Below are 7,677 nucleotides of genomic sequence, written 5' to 3'. Positions count from 1 at the left end.
TGGAAGGCTGCGGTGCCCAGCGGAGCTGGGTTTCTCTCGGGGCTGAGGCGGTGATGGTTGCCGCCTCGGCATCGCTGGAGTTTAGCAACAGGCATCCGGCATTACGTCCGAGGGGTTTGGGCTCGGTCTCTCCTGACAGATTTAGCGCTCCTAAGTCACCCTTCGTGTAGTCCTGCCAGCAGCCGGGGTCTGCTTTCGTGGACGCCCGGAGCCGCACGCCCCGTGGTGAATTCAGCCTGGAGATCGGAGCCTTTTCGGAAAGCTACCTGCTGCCAACCAGCAAAAGGAGGAGCGGGCTGGAAACAGTCCCTGCTCCCTCTTCTGCCCCAAAGCTGGCTGAGGAATTTCCCCATGTGCAGAAGTGTAAATAGACTGGCTGTGCTTACATAAAGGCTTACGAGATGGGCTTTCTGCTTTTGCCACTGAGTGCTTGTGTGTTCTTAAACACATGGCTTTTGTCACCAATTCCTTTTCCCCCAGATGTTCATCTTGTCAACGTGTCACCTTGTCTGTGCGCCTTGGCTCTGCACGTGCCCTGGTGTTCCATGCCTGCATCCCCAGGGCAGACCGGTGGACATGTTGCCAGTCAGAACGTGGTGAATGTTTCGTCTTTGTGCTGCACATTTTCTCCCTTTGGGAGAAGAGGGAGATGAGAAAGGCAGTTTTGCAAGTTCTCACGTTTGGTGAACTTTTCCATTTTTTTGTTTCTTTATATTCTCTTAGGTGAGGTCCCCAAAGATAAGGTATTAATGTGGGAAAGGAAGAGTGATTAGAGGACGTAAGGCATGGTAATGCTGAATGGGATTGCAAAGGGCAAGAATGGGGTTGCTTTCCCGCAGCAGAAGGAAGCAACGTAGGAGACATGAGATAACATAATCAGAAGGTGAAGAGTGTCTACCTTTGGTGTCACGGGGAGGAGTGGGCTGAACTAAGAGTGTCACACATACTTTTAGGGCAGCCAAATAGTAACACTGTATCACTGACAGAGCCTATTGTACCAGTTGTGTAAAATTACGCAGTTCTTTTTCCACACCAGAAATTTATTTCTCATCCATTTTCACGAATGCTAAACTGACTCTTTTGTGCGTTCATGTTTTTACTGAGGGAATGGAAATCTTTGGCAGCAACTAAGACAGGAAGAATAGTAATTTTTTTTCCATATCAGTTACTCTCTACGCTTATCAGATACAATCAGAAACCAGATCCTTGAAAACGTGCAGAGACACCAGCTGACCATTGCTGGAAAGGAACAAAGTCCATAATGAAAAAAAATAGAGTATTTCGGTTTTAGATAGGAAACGGAGATTGTGTGAAATAAAGACTGCAAGCTCAACCTTGAAGGTGGTTCAGAAGGGCTAAAGGGGTTTGGGTGGGAAGATCTTGTATGTCTTTTTACATTTGAAGATTCAGAGAAAAGCAAAATAATGAAAGTGTATGTGTGTGTGGGGAAGTGCTGGTGATTGTTTATAAGGAAATTAATGCTGCGTTTGCTGTGCATGGAGTGTACTCTATCCATTTTAATTTGTTAAACAGTTACTTCTGATGTGTGGCAACTGCCAGTATAGCAAACAGTGCTTCCCACTGAATTAACTGAACAGCTATAAGATGATACCCTGTTTAGGGTGTTCATACCGGGTTTTGTTTTAAACTGATGGGGCGGAAATCCAAGTGGAGTTCAGAGACTGCAGTATCAGTGTGAACTCCATAAATATGACCAGGCTTGTTTTTTATTACTCAAATCTCATGCATATGGGATCAGTTTCCAAGTGAACTACTTTACTTAACTTCCTTAATCATATTAAATGGTGTAGCTGCAGGTATAGTACCTGTATTCCTTGCTTGAGGGAACACAGTCCTGGGACATGGTGATAAATGTTGCCCTGTATTTGTGCAGGCAGGCCCATGGCTCAGTAGCACAACAGCCAGGGCGGGTGCCACTTGAGCTGTTGCTGTCATGATGTGGTTTGCCAAGCAAGTGTGATGAGGAGGAGCATTTAGTCTAGGGGCATGCTTGCTGCCCTGAGCGTGCTGGAAAGTGAAGAAGCGTTAAAGAGCTGGAGGGGACGTTTGGAAATATGGGGCAAGCATCTCGGGAAGGAGACAAATTGAGGAGAAATGGGCAAATGAAATGAGAGAGACAGAAACTGTCAGAGTAAGTGGGCACTGGAGGGAACTGATTAACAAAAGGAAGTGACAGACACAAAGTGGCAGTGAAAGAAATCGGCACAGAGGAAGGCAGATCGTGGGCAAAGGTTGCCTGAGAGAGTGGGAAAGTGCAATAGACAGGAAAGAAATTGTAAAGACATCCAAGAAGGCCAAACAACAACAACAACAAAAATGGGGTGGTGGAGAGGGGAGTAGGTGATCTTTGAAGCTGTTCTGATTAGTTTTGCTAGTTGCTTCGATTTTCTGGGACTTACCTACCCTCCGTGTATGGCAAGCTCTCACTGAATTTGTTAGAGGCAAGTTTACCATGTCAGGTAGGATGGGAAAGGATAGATTTTTCGTAAGGGTATATGTCCTCCTGTACAGTAAGAATTTGGATTTTTTTTTTTTTTTTTTTTTTTCTCTCAGCCCCCTTCCTGAATTTTAGATGAAGAAAGTTTGTATTTTCTGGGCTTCAGGAGTGAGAATTATATTGGTCTAGAATATTTAGGTACAGGCATTACTACATCAGCTATGTTGTTTGTTTTTGGGTTTTGTTATTCTGCTCAATGAGATATAAGCAATCGTAGTCCACCAACAGAGCTTTCTATTTGCCACATTCATATGAACTTCTTTAGTCTTGATTTGCAAGTGTTTTGAGCACACTCAGATTTTCAATAGGAAAGGAGTTAATGAAATAGTGTCAGAATAATACCAGGGAGCTCATCATTACTGGTGTGAGATAAATCAGTCATTGGGTCAGATAACTGACTCTGAAGTTTAACTACCAGACAAGTACCAAGATAGAAAAGAGGAGTATGACTGGAGGTTGGCTTATCCTCTGCCAACCTTGTTCTTCTGCATGAAGAATGGAGTTCACTGTTTCAGCAGAAATATCTCCTAATACCTTTCTACCTGTCAGTGGCTTCTTTTTTGGTAGAAAAGAATTAACTCTCCTTCTCACCTCAACTTAACTCAGTGAACTAGCCCAGATGAAACAGTGGTGTATGTGACTGCAAAATAAGGGAGGCAGTAATGTGTACTAAAATAATGCAGTCTGAGCAGGAGATCTAATTCCGGCCCTACCAAATGTGTAGGACTGAGATTAGATTAATTGAAATTTGTACTTTAACAGTTTCAGGTAAGAGTAGCTATTTTAGCACAAAAGTTATAGAGCTTTAACATTTCTACTGTCATTTTTATGTGGACACACTCAGTCGTTGGTGTTTCATCAGTGGTTTAAATCTGTTTGTACTCACCAAACTGTAGTACTTACATGGTTATGGTGTTTTCATCTTTGATGCACATTTAAAATTGTCAGTTGTCATGACCTGATTAAAATGATTACGTGATTTCCATCTACTGGCAAGAGCAATTGATTTGACACTGCCAACAACATAAATCCTAACCGAGGAGAGAATCATGCTTATACAGTGGAACAGAGTAATTAAAAATATTGTATTTGGGTACAATTTTTTGAGCAGTTGAGATAGTTATTCTAGTAAAATAGATCCGGTTTATGAGGGGAATATCGTTATTTAGGGTCTTTTCTGTTGTTGTGTTGCCCTTTTTCTGCTCCTTCTCCAATATCCAGTATGACAATTTCTCAGAGGAAGAGATAAGCCACAAGAGCAACTTCCTCTGCCGCTCCCTTTTCCACATCGGAAACCTGTGGGATTATGAGGGAGTGACTTAGTCAAATCTGTTTCACAGATAGTTGTTTTTTAATTTATTTACTGTCAGCGTAGGTGCCAAGCTGTGAGCTTTGGGAACTAAAACACTGCACGCCTATAACCAGACGTGCTCGCTTGCATCTCAGGGACCAATGTGTTGCAGGACCTCCTGTATCATGAAAAGCCAGGGACTGAGCAGATTTCAGGGCTATGCTGGCAGGAAATTAGTTGTAGCCTAGGATCTAGTATATTGTATTGCTGGGGAGTAGGAAATGAAAAAGGATGTTTAATGCAACCTTTAGATAACAGCCTTGTCAAGTTGCCCAGTTTTTGGCAGCGGTGGCTGTGCTCGCTCTTAAGGATGTGTCCATTCACTAGTTTATGGGTAAAGAATCTCCACCAAATTACGCAGGTGCCTCTCTGTGATTCTATTGCTTTAGTTTGACAGTAGTCTGTAAGGTCTTACGGAAAGATGGATTTACACTTAAGTGGTTTTGGAGAATAAAATATAGATCCTGGTGAGTTTTACTTTCCCATCAGTTTGAGCCTATCACGACTTTTGTTTATAAGTAAGCAAAGTAAGTCAGGAGAAAAAAAAAAGTGGCTTGATTTAATCAGGAGCAAGTACAATGTCCTCAGATTATGCAGGAAAAAGGTAAATTGACTTGGTAATGGAGCAGTCTATTTCCACATGTAGGTGTGCATTCCTGGGAAAGTTAAATCCGGGCACCAAAGCCATCATCGCCCATTCACTAAATTTTGTTCAGGGTGTAAAACTTTAAGAGGCTTTCTTGTTTCCAAGTGTATTTTACTGGAACAGTTGAAACAGATCCAAATAATTTGAATACCTTCTTGTTTCAGAACAAATTAAACTCTAATGATGTGCAGACAGTGGCCATGGTGGATTTTTGTTCTCACCCTCCATCAGTTGGGTTTCCATCTGTTTTCCATGGGTGGCTACACGCTGCTGTAGAAGTTTCTGAAGGAAGTGTCTGAGACAGGAGAGGGGACAGGAGCTGCTGGGAACCACTGGTCATGTTTTGTGAGAAAGTGAAAATGAAGAAACAATGAAAAGCAGAAAAGCCTTAAAGGAGAGATGACCCAATTTGAGAGCTTTGTTTAAAATGGGACTGTTTATTTTCAGAGGAGCCCTTTAGCAATGCCTGAGGCATTGCAAGCCACCCAGCTGGTAATGGAAGAATGAAGTGGGTGCCACAGCAGACTCTGCTAAAGGGAGGTGCCCAGGTAGAAGTAAAGGAAGGGGTGAGAAACTACAAGCTGAGAAAACTTTGCCCTGATTTTGTAGATCTAAATGCTGGGCAGAGTTGTACCTGTGACTTGGTTGTGCTGCACCTCTAGATGCCTACACCAAAGGAAAGGAGTTTTTACTGTAAAGCCACCCTGTGTTACAGTGTTTTCAAATTGGAATCCTTTGTTTGACTCGCTGCCTGTTTTAGTCATGAATCACTATTTCTTCTGGTCGTTAGTGAAACAAGACTTAATTTGGCCTGGGCACTGTAGAGATGAAACATGATTGGTAATGCTGTATACATTCACTTCAGATGACTTTATAAATCCCAGATGAAATAATTTTGCTTGATTCCAGCCAAGGCAAAGTGCAGCATGTGCTCTGTAACAAGAGTCAGCCTCACTGTTTGTAGGATGAGGCCCTGCATAACCCTCATCTGAAAGAAAATGATTTCATGAGAGCAGATGAACATTGGATTTTGAGCTATTCATTTCCTTAGCTCATTAATTCACTAATTGTTTCTTGTTTATGCTCACAGTGGAGAATATTAGAAAGTTCTTCCCCCACCAAAATCCTAGTATTGCTAGGTGGTGACTTCTCTGATCTCTTACCCTCTTAAGAGAGATGTGTAATGATTTCTCAAACTTGAACTGAAACCGTATAAATATTTAACCTTTAAAAAAGGTATTTTTCCTTTCAGCTATTAGCAAACCCAATATTCATCAAAAAGATTGAGTTTTCAGTCACATAGAGACCCTTCCCTCTCAGCTGTTCTCTCCTTAATGTTTGTCATATTGATTAAGTGGTACCTGTCATCTTATGAGATAGAAAGGATGGGTTTTTTGGTGATCTTACCAATTACTTTAAGCAAAAAGCAGCAGGCTTAGAGACACAGGAAATCCAGTTATACCTTTTCTTTTAAAGCAACACTGTCTTCTGTCTTTTAATTCCAAGTTGGCCATATTTTAGATTTCTGTTCAAAGATATAATTATTCTTTTGTTACTGAACAGTGTGAAATGTTGAGAGTCAGTAGTTTTCTGTGTCAAGTTTAACATGTCCTGAAAAATTAATTTTTTTGTTCTTTTCTGGGGAGCTCTGAGCTTCAAGTGCACTATTTTTAATAGAGATTACAACAATGATATGTCAAGACAGCAACATAGTGGCTGCTTTAACAGCAATTTCTGTCTGAGCCCCTTCTGTTTCATTGGGATGGAGAAAGGCAGAGAGCCAGTTCCACAAGTGGAAGAAATGCTGTTAAGTCTTGCCAGGGTCAACAGCCTGTTGGCCACAGCCTTGCCAGGGGTCTGCAGGCAGCCCCTCAGCCTTACTCCTGGCAAGGAAGGCATCTGGGATGCTATGCAAGTTTTGAGTTTGGAGGATGCAAGGCAAGCTAGAAGGAATCGGGGAAGGAGTCTCTCCGTGGGGTGGAAGCCACAGTGAGGTGAAGAGGGTAAAAGTTTCATGGCAACACAACGGTTGGGCATGAAACTTGAACTGAAAACCTATCTGCTGTCCAGGTTGGTTCCCACCATCTGCTCTGGAGAACTTGAGTCCTGTGGTGCTGGAGAGGGCAGCCGTGGCGGGTGAGAGCCTGCAGGCGGTGCAGCGCTCTGACAGCCTCCTTCCTCACCCTGGCTCCTGGGAGAGCAGCCTCGCCGTCGCTTTCGGGGAATGGTACCTTGCGTGCTCTTGGGGCAGGCTGTCAGCGTGACGCTCACCTCTCACTCTGACAGGGGAGAGGTGCCCAGTGAGGTGGAAACTTGCTCCTTAGGAGGAATGACCTCTGCAGAGAATGAAAAGCACTGCCGAGCAAGCCCAGCACAGAGGGACTCCTGAGGGAGCAGAGGGGAGGGACGGAGCCTGGCCCCCTGTGCCACAGCACCTTGCAAGGAGCAGGTGAGGGAGAGCCCAGAGGTCATGGTGAAGGAGCCTCCCTCCGCAGGGATTAGCAGCCAGCTTCCTTCTCCCAGAGCCGTCCTCCCAGGAGAATAATGGGGAAAAGCATTGCACGAAAAGTCTGTGCAACAGAGACCTGAAACGTTGTGGCTGTGATGACTGCGGTTAATTAAATACGTGGCTTAGTCTCTAGACAGCCCCAGACATCTGTCTCCATTCTTCAGTTGTTTTTCTGCTGCATTTCTATTGGCTTGTCCAGAGTTAAAGCCCACAGGACCTACAGATGGTCACCATTAATTTTGTCACTTGATGCAATTTTTTAAAGCTTTTTTGTCAACCTTTTAGAAACAGATGTGTATATATATATAAAAAAAAAAATCTTTTAAGAGAGAGACTCACTAGAGATCTTCTATTTGGATTTAGATTTAATTTTAGTCTTTAGTGGCTGGAATTTAATTTTGGCTTTTCTTTTAAGCCAAGTCTCTCTTGTAGCTATATAAATCTTTTTTTTCATCTTTTATTTTTCAGTCAATGTTTAAAAATCTCTTTGCATTCCTAGTCTGGCTTCTTTGGAACCTCAGAAATCATTGCATGCCAAAATATTTTCTGTGTTTTGGATTGCATACCTGTTTTTGCCTAAGTTTCTTCGTGACTGCAGGATGTTGGTGTTGTGTGGGCTGAAACTGGGCTATGGGATTTCAAAAATAAAAGGC

The sequence above is a fragment of the Merops nubicus genome, unplaced genomic scaffold (genome assembly GCF_000691845.1).
Source record: "Merops nubicus isolate BGI_N331 unplaced genomic scaffold, ASM69184v1 scaffold28753, whole genome shotgun sequence".
Lineage (NCBI taxonomy): Eukaryota > Metazoa > Chordata > Aves > Coraciiformes > Meropidae > Merops > Merops nubicus.
This window is presented reverse-complemented; position numbering follows the sequence as displayed.